The sequence below is a fragment of the Salvelinus namaycush genome, chromosome 18 (genome assembly GCF_016432855.1).
Source record: "Salvelinus namaycush isolate Seneca chromosome 18, SaNama_1.0, whole genome shotgun sequence".
Taxonomy (NCBI): domain Eukaryota; kingdom Metazoa; phylum Chordata; class Actinopteri; order Salmoniformes; family Salmonidae; genus Salvelinus; species Salvelinus namaycush.
The window spans coordinates 40604766-40624973 of NC_052324.1; the positions used below are offsets into that span (position 1 = coordinate 40604766).

The window sequence follows — 20208 nt, forward strand, 5'->3', positions numbered from 1 at the left end:
AAGGGTTTGAAGTAGATGCATCGGTCTTATTTTTATATGTTCAATGCCTCACTTGATTTCATCAACTATATTGATGAACCCTGTAGATGGGACAAAGTGCATGACAAGTTGGCCCAGAGGAAGCCAGCTATTCTCAACCCCTACATTGCCCCATTCTTCCAAGAGCTCACTGGGTTTGAACGAATACCTCTAGCGAGGTAAGTACACACACACATAAACACACAACACCAGCTTGATATGTCCCTTGTCCCCTGTCTGTTTACCCACAGAGTAGCAGCCCTGGTGCTGATATGTCCCTTGTCCCCTGTCTTTTTACCCACAGAGTAGCAGCCCTGGTGCTGATATGTCCCCTGTCTTTTTACCCACAGAGTAACAGCCCTGGTGCTGATATGTCCCTTGTCCCCTGTCTTTTTACCCACAGAGTAACAGCCCTGGTGCTGATATGTCCCTTGTCCCCTGTCTTTTTACCCACAGAGTAGCAGCCCTGGTGCTGATATGTCCCTTGTCCCCTGTCTTTTTACCCACAGAGTAACAGCCCTGGTGCTGATATGTCCCTTGTCCCCTGTCTTTTTACCCACAGAGTAACAGCCCTGGTGCTGATATGTCCCCTGTCTTTTTACCCACAGAGTAGCAGCCCTGGTGCTGATATGTCCCCTGTCTTTTTACCCACAGAGTAGCAGCCCTGGTGCTGATATGTCCCTTGTCCCCTGTCTTTTTACCCACAGAGTAACAGCCCTGGTGCTGATATGTCCCCTGTCTTTTTACCCACAGAGTAGCAGCCCTGGTGCTGATATGTCCCCTGTCTTTTTACCCACAGAGTAGCAGCCCTGGTGCTGATATGTCCCCTGTCTTTTTACCCACAGAGTAGCAGCCCTGGTGCTGATATGTCCCCTGTCTTTTTACCCACAGAGTAGCAGCCCTGGTGCTGATATGTCCCCTGTCTTTTTACCCACAGAGTAGCAGCCCTGGTGCTGATATGTCCCCTGTCTTTTTACCCACAGAGTAGCAGCCCTGGTGCTGATATGTCCCTTGTCCCCTGTCTTTTTACCCACAGAGTAGCAGCCCTGGTGCTGATATGTCCCCTGTCTTTTTACCCACAGAGTAGCAGCCCTGGTGCTGATATGTCCCTTGTCCCCTGTCTTTTTACCCACAGAGTAGCAGCCCTGGTGCTGATATGTCCCCTGTCTTTTTACCCACAGAGTAACAGCCCTGGTGCTGATATGTCCCTTGTCCCCTGTCTTTTTACCCACAGAGTAGCAGCCCTGGTGCTGATATGTCCCTTGTCCCCTGTCTTTTTACCCACAGAGTAGCAGCCCTGGTGCTGATATGTCCCTTGTCCCCTGTCTTTTTACCCACAGAGTAGCAGCCCTGGTGCTGATATGTCCCTTGTCCCCTGTCTTTTTACCCACAGAGTAGCAGCCCTGGTGCTGATATGTCCCTTGTCCCCTGTCTTTTTACCCACAGAGTAGCAGCCCTGGTGCTGATATGTCCCTTGTCCCCTGTCTTTTTACCCACAGAGTAGCAGCCCTGGTGCTGATATGTCCCTTGTCCCCTGTCTTTTTACCCACAGAGTAACAGCCCTGGTGCTGATATGTCCCTTGTCCCCTGTCTTTTTACCCACAGAGTAGCAGCCCTGGTGCTGATATGTCCCCTGTCTTTTTACCCACAGAGTAACAGCCCTGGTGCTGATATGTCCCCTGTCTTTTTACCCACAGAGTAACAGCCCTGGTGCTGATATGTCCCCTGTCTTTTTACCCACAGAGTAACAGCCCTGGTGCTGATATGTCCCTTGTCCCCTGTATTTTTACCCACAGAGTAGCAGCCCTGGTGCTGATATGTCCCTTGTCCCCTGTCTTTTTACCCACAGAGTAGCAGCCCTGGTGCTGATATGTCCCTTGTCCCCTGTCTTTTTACCCACAGAGTAACAGCCCTGGTCTCTGTCTCTCTATTCTTTCATTTGCATGTCCTAATTAAGGGCGAGATGTGCTGACTTCTCTCTCCTGGATGGTCTCCTGCCCAAACTGTCACGTTGTGTTTTTCACTGCCTCTGAACCCCTTTACCCCAATTAGAGTTGCCCCGGATCATAGATCTAGGATTGTACACAATCTCAATTTTAACTCCAACTCCCTCTCTCTCTTTGTATCTCTCCCCCACACAACACACACAGAAGCACACAATTTAGATTTTAGTGTTGTTATGATGCTCTTATTTGGTTACATAGAGTGCCAGTCAAAAGGTTTTTCTTTATCTTTACTATTTTCTACACAAATCGCAAATTTGGACTCATCAACCCAAAGGACAGATTTCCACCAGTCTAATGTCCATTGTTCATGTTTCAATGCCCAAGCAAGTCTCTTCTTTTTATTGGTGTCCTTTAGTAGTGGTTTATTTGCAGCAATTGGACCATGAAGGCCTGATTCACGCAATCTCCTCTGAACAGTTGATATTGAGATGTGTCTGTTACTTGAACTCTGAAGCTTTTATTTGGGAAGCAATCTGAGGCTGGTAACTCTAATGAACTTATCCTCTGCACCAGAGTCTGGTTCTTCTTTTACTGTGGTGGTCCTCATGAGAGCCAGTTTCATCATAGAGCTTGATGGTTTTTGCGACTAAACTTGAAGAAACTTTCAAAGTTCCAAGTGAAATGTTCAGTATTGACTAACCTTCATGTCTTAAGGTAATGATGGACTGTCATTTCTCTTTGCATATTTGAGCTGTTCTTGCCATAATATGGACTTGGTCTTTTACCAAATAGGGCTATCTTCTGTATACCACCACTCCAGAGTGGCTTTGCGGTCTGAGGCACTGCAACTCAGTGCGAGAGGCGTTACTACAGACCCTGGTTCGATCCCAGGCTGTATCACAACTGGCCGTGATCGGAAGTCCCATAGGGCGGCACACAATTGGCCCAACGTCGTCCGGGTTAGGAGAGGGTTTGGCCCGGGTAGGCTTTCATTGTAAATAATAATTTGTTCTTAACTGACTTGCCTAGTGAAATAAAAATAAATACTTGTCACAAGACAACTGATTGGCTCAAAACGCAGGAAAGAAATTCCACAAATGTACTTTTAAAAAGGCACACCTGTTAATTGAAATGCATTCCAGATGACTACCTCATGAAGCTGGTTGAGAGAATGCCAAGAGTGTGCAAAACTGTCATCAAGGCAAAGGGTGGCTACTTTGAAGAATCTCAAAAATAAAATATATTTTGATTTGTTTAAAACTTTTTTGGTTACTACATGATTCCATATGTGTTATATCATATTGTTGATGTCTTCACTATTATTTAAAATGTAGAAAATAGTAAAGAAAAACCCTGGAATTAGTAGGTGTGTCCAAACTTTTCACTGGTACAGTGTATATACAGTATATACAGTGCATTCGGAAAGTATTCAGACCCCTTCACTTTTTCCACATTATGTTACGTTACAGCCTTATTAGAAAATCAATTAAATTGTTTTCCCCTCATCAATCTACACACAATACCCCATAATGACAAAGCAAAAACAGGTTTTTAGACATTTTTGCAAATGTATAAAAAAAAAAATTCTGAAATATCATATGTACATAAGTAATCAGACCCTTTGTTTAAGCACCTTTGGCAGCGATTACAGGCTTGAGTATCCTTGGGTATGAAGCTACAAGCTTGGCACACCTGTATTTGGGGAGTTTCTCCCATTCTTCTCTGCAGATCCTCTCAAGCTCTGTCAGGTTGGATGGGGAGCGTCGCTGCACAGCTATTTTCAGGTCTCCCCAGAGATCTTCGATCAGGTTCCAAGTCCGGGCTCTGGGCCACTCAAGGACATTCAGAGACTTGTCCCGAAGCCACTCCTGCGTTGTCTTGGCTGTGTACTTAGGGTCGTTGTCCTGTTGTATTGAGAATTTTCCAGAACATGTGTGGCCATTATACATTTCAGGATTGTCCGCAAGATGAGTGCACTCTCAATGTGGGTTTGGGTCATTAGACACCATTAGACATGCACCTGTCTGGGGAGTGGACATGACTGGTGATTCCTGTAACAAGTGGTACGGCCTAATATGCACTGTTGCTATGGTTACACCTCTTGGGACTTTTCCAGAACATGGGTGTTCCTTTCAGAGGATGACATGTCTGTAAAATGTATCTATGGACTGTTGCCATGGTCCTACATGCACGCACCTGTCTTAGTCGAGAACAAGTCTGTATTTTTTAACTATTGGTGTGGCTCTACAGTTTCCCTAATATGAAACCAAACTAAAATGAGTGCAAGGCAATAAGATAATGGTGTCTGAATGCCAGAGGGGATGAGTCATTAAGAGGAGTTACTATGTGTGACTTTTAAGGAGGAAGAATGTATAAGAAGTATGTGCCAAGACAGGAAAGTGAGTTGTATTCATGATCCAGCTCGGCTTTTATTATGTCGTAATAAAAGTCTATTTGAACTCACAGGCTCCGGTATTTGTGAAATATTATTGACTGAATATTTCCACAACAGTTTGAAGGTGAACCTTTGCCCTAGTCTGAGGTCCTAAGCGCTCTGGAGCAGGTTTTCATCAAGGATCTTTCTGTATTTTGCTCTATTCATCGGTCCTTCGATCCTGACTAGTCCCCCAGTCCCTGCCACTGAAAAACATCCCCACAGCATGATGCTGCCACCTGGATTCCTCCAGATGTGATGCTTGGCATTCAGGCCAAAGAGTTCCATCTTGGTTTAATCAGACCAGAGAATCTTGTTTCTCATGGTCTGAGAGTCCTTTAGGTACTTTTTTGGCAAACTCCAAGCGGGCTGTCATGTGCCTTTTACTGAGGAGTGGCTTCCGTCTGGCAACTCTACCATAAAAGCCTGATTGGTGGAGTGCTGCCGAGATGGTTGTACCTCTTGAACGTTCTCCCATCTTCAGAGGAACTCTGGAGCTCTGTCAGAGTGACTATTGGGTTCTTGGTCATCTCCCTGACCAATGCCTTTCTCTCCCGATTGCTCAGTTTGGCCGGGCGGCCAGCTCTAAGAAGAGTCTTGGTGGTTCAAAGCTTCTTCCATTAAAGAATGATGGAGGCCACTGTGTTCTTGGGGACCTTCAATGCTGCAGAAATGTTTTCGTACCCTTCCCCAGATCTGTTCCTCGACACAATCCTGTGTGGGACCTTTATGGACAATTCCCTCGACCTCATGGCTTGGTTTTTCCTCTGACATGCACTGTCAACTGTGGGACCTTATATAGACAGGTGTATGCCTTTCCAAATCATGTCCAATCAATTGAATTTACCACAGATGGACTCCAATCAAGTTGTAGAAACATCTCAAGGATGATCAATGGAAACAGGATGCACCTGAGTTCAATTTCGAGTCTCATAGCAAAGGCTCTGAATAATTATGTAAATAAGGTATTTCTGTTTTATCATTTTTAATACATTTCCAAACATTTCTAAAAACCTGTTTTCACTTTATTATTGGGTTATTGTGTGTACATTGAATAAGGCTGTAATGTAACAAAATGTGGAAAGGTTGACCTCAGGTCTCCCCACGGGAAGACCGAGGTAGGGAGAGCAGGGGAATCTCTAACTTTGTACAGTACTAATGCAATTAGTAATGCAATTAGTTGTGCATTTTAGTTTGTGTTTCTTGTTTAAAGTGCAATCCTGTAATAATCAGGTTACCGTCTTTATAAGTGTGTTATTCTATTTGTGCCTTTGTGTGATATAGGATTTGTGCAATTTAGTTTTATTTGTGTGTTTTTTGTTAGCAATAGGGTAATAGAGTAATAATTCGATTATCTTTTTATCTGTATTTTTATACTACCATTTGTTTCTATTTGTCTTTGTTACTACTTTTTTAAATTTGAGTGTATTTTTGTATATATATTTATATAGTTTTAAATGTTATGATTATTTAATTGTGTTGTTCCATATGTCTGAATTAAAATGTTAGTTAGTGCAGAATGGTGCTTTTTTTTCTTTCTTGGGGGGGGGGGGGGACCATACAAGCTAGAACCGCCACTGGGACTTGGAAATATATAAATATAGATTAGCCAAATTGTTTAACCTGAGCATAACCCCCCAAACCAAGGACTAATTAGACTACTATGTTGTTTATCATTGTGTTGTCATGGAGGACTAATTGGGCTCGTTGCTTCGAGTTGAAATGGAAATGCTGCGCTCATGGAATGGCATGCTTTGAGCACAACAGAAAAGTGTTATTTTGAAAAAATGAAAGTGAAAAATGAATGCAATATGCTGCGTTTGCTGTAGGCCTATTGTTTCCGTTTTTGTTGGTGACAGTTTGAAATCTCGACAATTTGCAGCTCTTTAAGTCTATAAAAGGTGCGCGAGTTTGAGCATGTGTCCATTAGGCCTGTGTAACGGATGTGAAATGGCTAGCTAGTTAGCGGGTACGCGCTAGTAGCGTTTCAATCAGTTACGTCACTTGCTCTGAAACCTATTAGTAGTGTTGCCCCTTGCTCTGCAAGGGCCGTGGCTTTTGTGGAGCGATGGGTAACGACGCTTCGTGGGTGACTGTTGTTGATGTGTGCAGAGGGTCCCTGGTTCGCGCCTGTGTCGGGGCGAGGGGACGGTACTAAAGTTATACTGTTACACCTGGGGAGTTTTTATTTTTTAATCAGCACGAATTAGATTGAGCAATAAAAGCCCAAATCGTGGTCTTCTTAAATTTGACTATTTTTTGACAGTATGGCGCACAATACCACAGCGGAGTTTATAAGCGAGGAACTCATAGGACGGGGTCCGCATAACGCAGGTGCTGCAAGAACGCATGTTTCACTCTATCCACTGGGGCGTATTTATTACGCCGATTCTGTTGCAAAACGTTTTTTAAACCGAAGCAAACGGAACGAAACGGGGAGGGACCTACCTGAATTTGTCCAATAGAAACTCTCTCTTTGCTCTGTTTGCTTCCGTTTGGTTCAAAAACATTGCTTGATAGGCAGCTTAAACCACTTCAGTTCAACCACTATTTGGTTAAAATACACAAATACATTTGTGAACAGAAATCCACAACAACCACAATCCATAAGGTTCAAATAGTTAAATGAGATAGCTGCAGTGTGATTAACATCATTGCGCTACATAGGCCAGATATCAACAATAAATTCTAACTACACCATTGAAGTAATCATAAAGTTTTTCAAAAGAAGTCCTATCTGTAATCTGATTACAATATTGTTGCTGGGAACGTAATGGATTACAGTTACCGTCTTTTCGTAATCAGTTACATGTAAATCCTCAACCGTGATGATCCGCTGCCACTACTACAACAGGCTTGCACACAATCTACAGCCTACATACGTTAATATGTTTTACATTTTCCTCAACGTTAGCTGGCTATGTTCATTATAGCCCATAAAATACAAGTTAGATATTAGTCTTCATACCGTTTTTAAAGAGATTCTAAAAAGTGGAGAGACGGTCGTGTAGCCTGGTGCGCGTCAGCAAAGTGCAATGGTCCATGCCAACACAGTCTCACATTCAATTCGTGCATATATGTACATAATGCATTTCAGCACATGCATAACCCAAATGTAATACGTAAAAAAAATATGTTGCTTTGTTTTTACTCAATATATAGCCTAACTAATATTACACCACGAAATAAGATCGAGTTAGTGCTTTAATAAGTTTCTTACCTTCAAGAAATTACAACCAGGATGCTGTAGGCTCAACACGTGTTCTTTGCTTTGGTTTTCATATGTAATCTGTGTTATATAAAGGCATTGAAAGCAGCCACGCCTATTGTCATGAAATGAAATCAAACTTTATTTATATAGTACATTTCTTACAACAAATGCATTTCAAGGTACTTCACAAATATAATAATAAAAGGTGAGAAAGATAAAACACCAAACGGTTCACGAATACAAATTCAGAGATGATCGTCTTGGGAAGTTATGAATAAAAGGGAATCACATTCAGCATCAAATGCTTTGTAAGCACTGTAACCTCAAGCAGCAGGCGTAGAAAAGACCCTTGATCGGAGTTCCCGCTGGTTTGGAGATTACAGCCTAATACAGACTGTTCTACGAAATATATTCCCAAATAAATGTATTCTGAGATATTGTGTTCTCTCTTACGCTGTGTGAACTGACATGCATGATTGTTGAAGACACTCCGATGTTCAGAAGAAGGGAATTAAATGTCTATAATGCCCTCCACCGCGGCGCTCTACTCAAACAGCGGTGTGGCAAAGTAATTCAAAGCCTAAACTTTATTACTCAGGCTGTAATTTGCCAGTGATACTATAATATTGTTATTAAAACAAAAGCAGACAAACCCGTAGTATAATAGTTTATCAACTTATCTTGTCAGCTTGTTGTTGTGTGTTCTATGCAAGAAAAATGTAATTCTTGAGGGCATTCAAGTGGCAAGAGCCACAGGAGGGAAATATGTATTCTGATAAGCAGTCAATGCACAACAGTTCTAATGCAATCACGGGTAAACACTTTTTGAAAGTAGTTTTGTCACATGTCATTTATTTTGAAAGACCTTTCTTTAAAAAAGAGGGGGATCCAGTTTTACATTGCTATCATGTTTATTTATCTACTCCTTCAATTGAGCATGTGGCATCGTTTTACAAATGCAGAAAAGTGAGTTATAGATCTGTCATTCTCATTGAAAGCCTAAGAAGTGGTTGATCTGTTCTTTGTGCTCTATTTCTATGCTTCCTGTTCTTAAATTTTACTTTCGGTTTTATTCACCATCGCTCATTGTAATGGCTGGAATGGAATAAATGGAATGGTATCAAACATATAGAAACCACATGTTTGATTCCGTTCCATGAATTCCATTCCAGCCATTACAATGAGCCCGTCCTACTATAGCTCCTCCCACCAGCCTCCACTGACTTGTTTATATCCCTGCCAGATATTATGTATGCGTATTTCTCAGGTATTCTTGCCATTATGTTTATGTATATAATATTCCTTACTACTCTTTATGCATATTCTTTCCTGTATGTTTATGCCTATTTACAGTTATTTCCTATTGGACAATGTCATTACTATGTTATTGGTGTTTCATTGTATGTCTATTTCCTTTTGTCCTATAGAAACCACAACTAGGATTACAAACCACACATACTTATGCTACAATCTATTGTGCTTCTGGCTCAGTTTCAGTTTAAAGTGTTAATGCAGGGATACAGGAGTGATGGAGGTAGATGTGTATAGGGTTAAGGTGACTATATACAAAGTCAGTTCCAGTACCATATTTACAATGTGCAGGGATACTGGAGTGATGGAGGTAGATGTGTGTAGGGGTAAAGGTGACTTGGCCTCAGGATAGATGATAAACAGAGTAGCAGCAGCGTATTTGGTAATTGTATGTGAGTGCGTGTGTTTGTGTGTGTAGAGTCAGTATAAATGTGTGTGCATGTTATGTGTGTGTGAGCAAATTAAGTGCGTGTGTGTGTGTGTGTAGAGTCAGTATAAATGTGTGTGCATGTTACATGTGTGTGAGCAGATGAAGTGTGTGTGTGTGTGTGTGTGTGTTGGAGTGTCAATGTGTGTGAGTATGTAGAGTACTGTGAGTGTGCATAGTGACTAAATGCAAGAGTCAACTCAGATATTCTGTGTAGCCATGTTGTTAGCTATTTAGTTATTTATTTAGCTTATGGCTTGGGTAAAGAAGCCGTTCAGGAGCCTGTTGCTGTCAGACTTGTTGTTCTGGTCCCGCTTGCAGTGCGGAAGCAGAGAGAACAGTCTTTGGCTTGGGTGGCTGGAGTCTTTAACAATTGTCTGGTCCTTCCTTTCACACCGCCTGATATAGAGATCCTCGATGGCAGGGAGCCCGGCGCCAGTCTTGTACTGGGCTGTCCGCACCACCTTCTGTAGCGCCATGTGATTGAGGCCGGTGCTGTTGCCATGCCAAGCAGTGATGCAGCCAGTAAAGATGCTCTCAATGGTGCAGCTATAGAACTTTTTGAGGATCTGAGGGCCTGTCATGCCAAATAGTGTCCCCCTGCCAAAAAGGGCCCACCCCTGCGTCACAATGATATTCAATAGCTTCCGTTGCTGGGGCTTTTGCTAGAACTTGCAAAATCCTTACCTCAGAATCGCTCTCCAAGGACGGTGTTTTTGACGGTGATTACCTGCTCACTAGCTACCGCTTCAGGAGACCGAAAAGACTGTAAAGAAAACCTCTTTCTTTAACATATATTTGTCTTTATATAAGAAAATATTGTTAAATAGGAAGAAATTATTTTAAGCTGTTTTTAGATTGACATTGCTAGCTACTGTACGTATTTACCTCAGCCTGCCTAGACAGCTAGCTAAGTTAGCTAGCCAGACAGTTTTGCTTAGCTAACGTTATCTATCTAGCTAACTGTTATTGTAGCTTTCTGTTTGTATGTAGCTGGCATTTCAATGGCATCCCTCGAGGAGATTTTATTTTATCTTTCCAACCAGGTGAAGTACTCTGAAGGCACCACTGATCTCGACAAGGGGCGCAACATTCGTTGCGGGCAGAGAAATTCACAATTCGGGTTAAAGTTAAGCAGGTAACGTCTATTACATAACTGGAAGGATTTAGTTATGTACAACCATTTTTCAACAACCATTTTCCATCTAGCTAGTTGGTCATCTACATGTTGCTAGCTATACATTTAGTTATATGTCGGTCATATTGAGGTATCTAGCTATAAGTTAACCCTGATCAATCAAACGGATAGGTGTAAGCAATTATGGTAATTCCAACTGTCCCTAGGTGTCTTCGCTAAACAGAGAGATACAGACATACATCCAGAAAGACAGACAGAGACAGGATGAAAGTGAGAGGGAAAGAGAGGTAGGAAGAGAGAGAGACAGAAACAGAGAGAAAGACAGCAGTGCAAATGTACTTAGAGTTGAGTATTTCAACAACTCCTGTCTTCTAACTTGTTAGGTAATCAGATGTACCTACAGGGGAAGGATGACAATCCCATTTCAGAAGAAGCGTAGGTTGATTTTGGCAATCATGCGCTTCACTCCGAAATGCCCAGCATGCATCTCAGTCAGCACGGCCTCCTTCTCCTCAGTGAAAATCACCATCCTATGTGACTGTTCCCTTTACTCTGCTCCTGTTCTCCAGGACCTAGGGGTTCTGCCCAACACCTAGACATGGATCCACCTGATGTCCTCCATTACCTGTTCTCCAGGACCTAGGGGTTCTGCCCAACACCCAGACATGGATCCACCTGATGTCCTCCATTACCTGTTCTCCAGGACCTAGGGGTTCTGCCCAACACCCAGACATGGATCCACCTGATGTCCTCCATTACCAACCACCCTCCAACTGTTCATTACATCATCTACAGCTACTGTTATTGTCATGTTGTCATTATCTGCTAAGAAAGAGCAAGAAAACTATCATACTGGGCACATAATATGAGATACACAGATTAACTAAAAGCACTAGCACTGCAAACACTCAGAACAAAGAGAATAGCAGTGCCTGGACTTTGCAGTCTTCCTCTTCAAGTCCCCCTTCCGAGACTGGCTGCCTGTTGAGAACAAGTGACAGCCAGAACCTCCCACCCACACAGCAACCACCTCCTCTGTATTCCACACACCAGAAGTCAGTATTTTAGACTATGATTGCCATGTGAGTACACAACAAATCTGTGAAAATAAATGAATGACACAACTGTACCAAAAAACGACCAAAGTTTAAGTATTAAAATCTTAAATATTGCCAGGTTGGTTTTCACAGCTGTTTCACAAGGTGTTCATTGTTGTAAAGTGTAACGTATCCGTATCCTGATGGTATTTATGTGTTCATTGTATCGTAGGACCTACAATAGATACATATATTCAACCACAAGGGGGTGCTAATGAGCTATGAGCGAGAGAACATAGATGAATCATAATAGAGGACTACTAAAATTATATTATTTCAGTGTAGATAAGGGAAGGGCAGGTTAAAATAAAAACATGACAGCCAGACAAGCCAGTGTATGAATCAAACGGATTTGCATATGAATGGAGTGGAAATTAGCTGACTTTGCGATCTGTAAGGTAAATAACTTTAATATGTCAAGCAGATTACACGTTTTCTTTTCCATTTCCGAAACGTAGCCATGTTTAAGACATGGATTTTATGTTGTAATGTTTTAACAAGGTACCCAAAAGTAATTTGAATTAATGTTTTCATTTGATTAACTAAACAAAACTTGTTTAAACACCGAAATTGTCACGGAAATCAGCCTTGATTGCATAGCGATGATGAAAAGAACGTCATTTAGGCTGTAATGGTCTCCAAAATTCTAATCATTAGGTAATCACACCGTTGGTATAGCAACGGACACTAATAGTTTATCGACTCCCATTGTGACGTAGAGGGGGACACTATTTGGCATGACAGGCCGTGAAAAAGGCACTCCCCGATCTCTGTGATAATATCTGGAGGTAGACAATCAAACCACAAGGAGTATCTTATTTAAAAGAAGCAATTTGAGTGGTCCTGCCCAACTATGTTCCAATGAATACAGACAACACATCATATGAATACAGACAACACACCCTTTCATTTTTTTAAGTGCCATTATCTATCAAATGGGGCGATCATCATTTGCACTATCATTGGTTAGGAACTCTTTTTTAAGAGAGCCCTGGTGTTCTGTCAGGTAGGTGACCTTCAAGATTGCTTGCTGGTGAGCTTTTTTTCTGCTGCTTTCATTTAAAAAAAAAAAGAAGTATAATTTAAAAAAAAAAGTGACCTTTATTTAGCTAGGCAAGTCAGTTAAGAAGAAATTCTTATTTACAACGATAGCCTACACCGGCCAAAGCCATATGACACTGGGCCAATTGTGCGCCGCCCTATGGGACTCCCAATCACAGGCCAGTTGTGATACAGCTTGGATTTGAACCAGGGTGTCTGTAGTGACGCCTCAAGCACTGAGATGCAGTGCCTTAGACCGCTGTGCCACTTGACTCAGCCCTTTTTGAAAGAGGTTCTCTCTGCTGACACTGTTCCGGAACTCTCTGTCTGTACCGACTCTGACTGATGCAGCGCAACACGCCACTGAAATTAAAACTATCCTGCTTACAACCTCGCAAAAGCCAGACACAGCAGTGTGTCGTCATAGCTGGAAAATGCACTACTCACCCACTAGTGATGGGGAGATATTCCCCACCTCCTGTGCGATATACCTTCTGGCACTGAGAGTAATTTCTCCCGTAATTACATCTCTGGTGAGTGAGTGCTCATTCTAGCCATTGAATCCCGGAAATGTCTCAAAATTCTTGTAATCCCTTTATGACTTTCTTATCATCTTACCATGATATCACTTGCACGTTGAGTCCATCTTGCACTTCGGTTCTACATTTTAAAAAAGTCTGTCATTATAAATCTGCCTTTCAATAAACACTATCTTGTGTGTGATGACGCCATACATTATCTCTCACAAATAACTGTCACGAGCCTCAAGGTTAGCGACGGGATACATTTTCAGACAAGATGGGACACGATGCCTGTACCTGTCGGGGGTAGAGTTAATAGTGAAACACACAGCTTTACTTAGCCTGGTAAACCAGACTGACCACTCCGCTCACGGTTTATTGCGCATAATTTGTCAGTTTGGCTTCTGTGCTTGAAACCATGTGGAGACTAGTAGCGTTGCCAAAGGAAATTAGTTTACCACACTTGTGGCAATTTCCCTTGGGCATTCTAGCAAACTTGGGTGCATCTGGTGGGAGAAGACTTGTGTCGATTTTTTTCAATGTAGACAATGGTCTTTCCACCACTTCAGGCCGATCGCAGGATTCTCCCAGAGTAGCCATCGGATACCGGGTCCTCCTTTTTGAAAAACAAAAGAACATCAAAATACAGGGGCCGGGGCACTACAACGCCACCTTAAGTTATGCCCCTGCTTATATGCACCTGGTATTTGAAACTAAGAAAACTCAGGCCGTGATATACAAAGCTGTTTGCGCCTTTTTCTGGCATAGACAAGGTGCATTTTGCCAGAGGAACGTGTGGTATGCACTAAAGAGTAAATAAGCAGTTTGACGATGGAAAGCGCAGTTTGCCAGCTTCTCTCCTTTAGACATTTGTTTTAAGGGATTGCACAAAAATTGCACAAAAAAATTGATTGCACAAAAAATAGGTGTAGATATTATAAATGTTTTTTTTTTTTTTTACATATTCCGCTGAATTCACTAAACTGATAAATTGCCACGGCCAGTTTTGTAGGAATATATTTCCTGCCTCTAAAGAGCACAATCTTTACACTGATTGTGGAATTAGCTGCACACATACTCCCACCACTTGGCAGCGCCAACTGACCACCTGTTGGGGTTATCAACTACAAAGTAGTATCACATTATGTAAATCTGACTGCTGGACCCCACTAGCCTCCATTAAAGTGATAACATATGCTGAATAACCTGAATATGAATGTTTTTAACACATTTATAGGAGGGAAAGATTTTTTACATAGAGTGAACTATGCCTTTACCAAACACACCTCAATGCTATGCAATTCTTACCTGATGACTTGTAGAACCAACCGCTTGAGACCGAGGTTATTCTGGGGTACCTCTCTAACAGGCTTGATATCTAAAAGAGATTGAGGTTATTCTGGGGTACCTCTCTAACAGGCTTGATATCTAAAAGAGATTGAGGTTATTCTGGGGTACCTCTCCAACAGGCTTGATATCTAAAAGAGATTGAGGTTATTCTGGGGTACTTCTCTAACAGGCTTGATATCTAAAAGAGATTGAGGTTATTCTGGGGTACCTCTCTAACAGGCTTGATATCTAAAAGAGATTGAGGTTATTCTGGGGTACCTCTCTAACAGGCTTGATATCTAAAAGAGATTGAGGTTATTCTGGGGTACCTCTCCAACAGGCTTGATATCTAAAAGAGATTGAGGTTATTCTGGGGTACTTCTCTAACAGGCTTGATATCTAAAAGAGATTGAGGTTATTCTGGGGTACCTCTCTAACAGGCTTGATATCTAAAAGAGATTGAGGTTATTCTGGGGTACCTCTCTAACAGGCTTGATATCTAAAAGAGATTGAGGTTATTCTGGGGTACTTCTCTAACAGGCTTGATATCTAAAAGAGATTGAGGTTATTCTGGGGTACCTCTCTAACAGGCTTGATATCTAAAAGAGATTGAGGTTATTCTGGGGTACCTCTCTAACAGGCTTGATATCTAAAAGAGATTGAGGTTATTCTGGGGTACTTCTCTAACAGGCTTGATATCTAAAAGAGATTGAGGTTATTCTGGGGTACCTCTCTAACAGGCTTGATATCTAAAAGAGATTGAGGTTATTCTGGGGTACCTCTCTAACAGGCTTGATATCTAAAAGAGATTGAGGTTATTCTGGGGTACTTCTCTAACAGGCTTGATATCTAAAAGAGATTGAGGTTATTCTGGGGTACCTCTCTAACAGGCTTGATATCTAAAAGAGATTGAGGTTATTCTGGGGTACCTCTCTAACAGGCTTGATATCTAAAAGAGATTGAGGTTATTCTGGGGTACCTCTCTAACAGGCTTGATATCTAAAAGAGATTGAGGTTATTCTGGGGTACTTCTCTAACAGGCTTGATATCTAAAAGAGATTGAGGTTATTCTGGGGTACTTCTCTAACAGGCTTGATATCTAAAAGAGATTGAGGTTATTCTGGGGTACCTCTCTAACAGGCTTGATATCTAAAAGAGATTGAGGTTATTCTGGGGTACCTCTCTAACAGGCTTGATATCTAAAAGAGATTGAGGTTATTCTGGGGTACTTCTCTAACAGGCTTGATATCTAAAAGAGATTGAGGTTATTCTGGGGTACCTCTCTAACAGGCTTGATATCTAAAAGAGATTGAGGTTATTATGGGGTACCTCTCTAACAGGCTTGATATCTAAAAGAGATTGAGGTTATTCTGGGGTACTTCTCTAACAGGCTTGATATCTAAAAGAGATTGAGGTTATTCTGGGGTACCTCTCTAACAGGCTTGATATCTAAAAGAGATTGAGGTTATTCTGGGGTACCTCTCTAACAGGCTTGATATCTAAAAGAGATTGAGGTTATTCTGGGGTACCTCTCTAACAGGCTTGATATCTAAAAGAGATTGAGGTTATTCTGGGGTACTTCTCTAACAGGCTTGATATCTAAAAGAGATTGAGGTTATTCTGGGGTACTTCTCTAACAGGCTTGATATCTAAAAGAGATTGAGGTTATTCTGGGGTACCTCTCTAACAGGCTTGATATCTAAAAGAGATTGAGGTTATTCTGGGATACCTCTCTAACAGGCTTGATATCTAAAATAGATTGAGGTTATTCTGGGGTACCTCTCTAACAGGCTTGATATCTAAAAGCAAAGCATTTACAATCAAGCATGTTTTTCACAAGCTAGGTTCCTCAATTAAACTTAATTGAATTAAATTTGTTGTGGAGAACAATGAAACACGGTGCACTTACCTTACATCTGCAAGAGAACTGTCATCACAGACTGTGATTGATCTGTTGCCTAACCCTGCCTGCATTACAGCAAGCTCATCTAATGTTTTGGTGGTCTTCTCAGTCTTTCAAGCCAGAAAATGTACTGCGACCACTGTTGATTGTGTAGTTTTGGGAGAGGAAATGCATTGTTTGACTCTGGCAACTCCACCCGACTCCCGCCTGAAGATGGAAGGGAAAGACCTGGAGAAAAAAAATCTATAAATATTGCTACATGATCAACTGATTACATGAAATCAATCCCTAATGCAAAAAGGGTAAGACATCAAGTAAAACACTGGTCATTAGAAAACCCAACAGTAATTCTAGTTTGACTGTGTAGATGGATGCTGTGACTTCAGGGCTGTTCTGAATGCTAAGAGGCAAAACATTGGCATGTTGCTCTGCAAATGATCCGGAAGCAAATCAAATCATTTCAAAACATGCATGTAATTATGACATAACTACACTAGCTAAATGCCCTCGCATATAGATTTGTTTTACCTTGACCATCTCTCGATCGACACCGTGCTGGAGTGGTGGTGGTTGTGTGGTGGTACAGTGTTAAGGAACGTTTTGTTTACGTTTTGGGAGATGGCATTCAGCAGTGCCCTGGTCATGACCTCGATATAATTTCCAGGTCCAGCTTGCCTGTTGATAAAGTTAATTAGATAACTCATTTACTTCACTTATAATGCATTAATAGGCAGGCGCTATTTGACGTCCCTGCCACAAACAGTGCCCTTCCCTCATGGCGTTTTTCTACCATACATGAATAATAATTAACTTTACTGAACATATGTTTTAGTTTGGTTTGATAACATTTGCATACTAAACGTAACATTTTTGACTGTCAGTGTTAGCTATATCTATAGTTAACAAGATTCACAAGTCTTGAACCTAAAATGGCTAGCCAGCTTCATGGACTAACATAGAAAACCCTATGTGTGGGTTTCCCCCCCCAAAAAATGCTGTACGTGGACCATCCAGCCAGTATCTGCCACTTGAATTCCCGGGTAACTGGCTACTGTAGCTGAAGTTGCCAATTAAACACAGAAGACTTCAGAAAAGGCTAAATTAGTAACACTTAAATAGTTAATCACAAATTGTCTAACCAAAACATTATTGGTAGTATGGACGTTATGTATTAAAAAGATTAGTCTTCCAGTTCCTACCAAAATGAATTTAATATTTACTTTTACATTCAGTTCATTTTTTAAAGTCTTTTCAGTTATGTCACCCGTTTCTTTACATTCATAAGTCCTGTCATGTATACAGTACTATCATGATGTGGGAGACAGCTAGCCTCCTATGAACCCACATCATCTTATTAACTGCTTCAACTCCCTCATACAACAACACTTACTTGACCTTGGTGTCCTGCTGGATAAAATCCCCAGGTACCAATAAGTACCGGTGTAAAGGATATTCTGCTTGTTCCGCTCTGTTTCCACTGAACACACTGCCGAACAAACATGCCGATCATCGGCATTCAGTGTGTTCCTTCTGCTCATGGGCATGCAATCAGTAACTTGACTTAAATTATTTGTTTTATTTCCCACTTTACCTCTTGAACAAGTGGCATATATGCAGAAAGATCCGGATCACTGCAAGAGTCTCATCGCAAGTAAGGTTGTTCTTTAGGCTTAACAATCTCAACATCTTTATGAACCATACACCTTGCTGGTGAAAAGAAAGAGGTAAGCAGTAAACTGTGTATCGAAGCCTTTCCTGGTTGAGGGAACACAAAGCTGCGTGTGCAGCAGTTCAGTTGAATACAAGTAGACATCTTCACCTCTACTCTGAAATCTCATCGCTCTCTATGGTTTTTACATGTTAAACTAGTTGCTCAACAAGACACTGTGGCAGCTCCTCTCCAGATGAGGCCTGCTCACAGCGAGGAGGAGAGATCAGGCATCTGAATCGAGATCACCTTGAAGTTTGTGTGGCCTTTGATGGGTCAGATCCCCTAAAGCAGTCTGTAATTTTTATTTTATTTTATTTCACCTTTATTTAACCAGGTAGGCTAGTTGAGAACAAGTTCTCATTTACAACTGCGACCTGGCCAAGATAAAGCATAGCAGTGTGAACAGACAACAACACGGAGTTACACATGGAGTAAACAATAAACAAGTCAATAACACAGTAGGAAAAAAACAAAATGAGTCTATATACATTGTGTGCAAAAGGCATGAGGTAGGCAATAAATAGGCCATAGGAGCGAATAATTACAATTTAGCAGATTAACACTGGAGTGATAAATCATCAGATGATCATGAGCAAGTAGAGATACAGGTGTGCAAAAGAGCAGGAAAGTAAATAAATAAAAACAGTATGGGGATGAGGTAGGTAAATTGGGTGGGCTGTTTACAGATGGACTATGTACAGCTGCAGCGATCGGTTAGCTGCTCAGATAGCAGATGTTTAAAGTTGGTGAGGGAAATAAAAGTCTCCAACTTCAGCGATTTTTGCAATTCGTTCCAGTCACAGGCAGCAGAGAACTGGAAGGAAAGGCGGCCAAATGAGGTGTTGGCTTTTGGGATGATCAGTGAGATATACCTGCTGGAGCGCGTGCTACGGGTGGGTGTTGTTATCGTGACCAGTGAACTGAGATAAGGCGGAGCTTTACCTAGCATGGACTTATAGATGACCTGGAGCCAGTGGGTCTGGCGACGAATATGTAGCGAGGGCCAGCCGACTAGAGCATACAGGTCGCAGTGGTGGGTGGTATAAGGTGTTTTAAAACGGATGGCACTATGATAAACTGCATCTAGTTTGCTGAGTAGAGTATTGGAAGCTATTTTGTAGATGACATCGCCGAAGTCGAGGATCGGTAGGATAGTCAGTTTTACTAGGGTGAGTTTGGCGGCATGAGTGAAGGAGGCTTTGTTGCGAAATAGAAAGCCGATTCTTGATGTGATTTTGGATTGGAGATGTTTAATATGAGTCTGGAAGGAGAGTTTACAGTCTAGCCAGACACCTAGGTATTTATAGATGTCCACATATTCTAGGTCGGAACCGTCCAGGGTGGTGATGCTAGTCGGGCTGGCGGGTGCAGGCAGCGAACGGTTGAAAAGCATGCATTTGGTTTTACTAGCGTTTAAGAGCAGTTGGAGGCCACGGAAGGAGTGATGTATGGCATTGAAGCTCGTTTGGAGGTTAGATAGCACAGTGTCCAAGGAAGGGCCAGAGGTATACAGAATGGTGTCGTCTGCGTAGAGGTGGATCAGGGAATCGCCCGCAGCAAGAGCAACATCATTGATATATACAGAGAAAAGAGTCGGCCCGAGAATTGAACCCTGTGGTAATCAGACGGTCATCCACACCATATTGGACACTAGTGGAGCTCCCTCAACAAGATGGCTTTATGCATGTCGGTGAAAATAGTATTGTTTATGATGAAACAGTCAGGCTGAGGACCCAGTGAACTGCATTGTATCTGACTGGGTTTCCACAATACAATAATCCCTGTTAGAGGGAGGCATGTCAGCCTCTGTCTGAAAGGTGTATGCATTCGGAAAGAATTCAGGCCCCTTTACTTTTTCCACATGTTGTTACTTTACAGCCTTATTCTAAAATCTACACACAATACTCCACAATGACAAACGAAAACAGGTTTATAGATTTTTTAGCAAATTCATTAAAAATAAAAAACAGAAATACCTTATTTACATAAGCATTCAGACCATTTGCTATGAGACTCAACATTTTGCTCAGGTTTACCTTGTTTCCATTGATCATCCTTGAGATGTTTCTACACTTTTTTAGAATCCGCCTGTGGTCAATTCAATTGATTGGACATGATTTG

The 20208-nt window shown here is 41.7% G+C and overlaps 1 protein-coding gene and 1 long non-coding RNA gene across 2 annotated transcripts in view; one reads left to right on the plus strand and one right to left on the minus strand.

The window, feature by feature from the left end:
• The window catches only part of LOC120062817 (neurofilament medium polypeptide-like), a 28347-nt gene extending 20669 nt beyond the window's left edge, over window positions 1–7678 (minus strand). The window contains exon 1 of the mRNA XM_039012891.1: window positions 7619–7678. The gene's annotated coding sequence lies outside the window, so the exon portion shown is untranslated. The remainder of the gene's footprint in view (window positions 1–7618) is intronic.
• A 2080-nt stretch (window positions 7679–9758) lies between these two features.
• Window positions 9759–11105, plus strand: LOC120062969. Its single transcript, XR_005478445.1, has 3 exons — window positions 9759–10115; window positions 10394–10485; window positions 11055–11105. It is a non-coding gene; the product is annotated as an uncharacterized LOC120062969 (long non-coding RNA).
• The last annotated feature ends 9103 nt before the right edge of the window (window positions 11106–20208 follow it).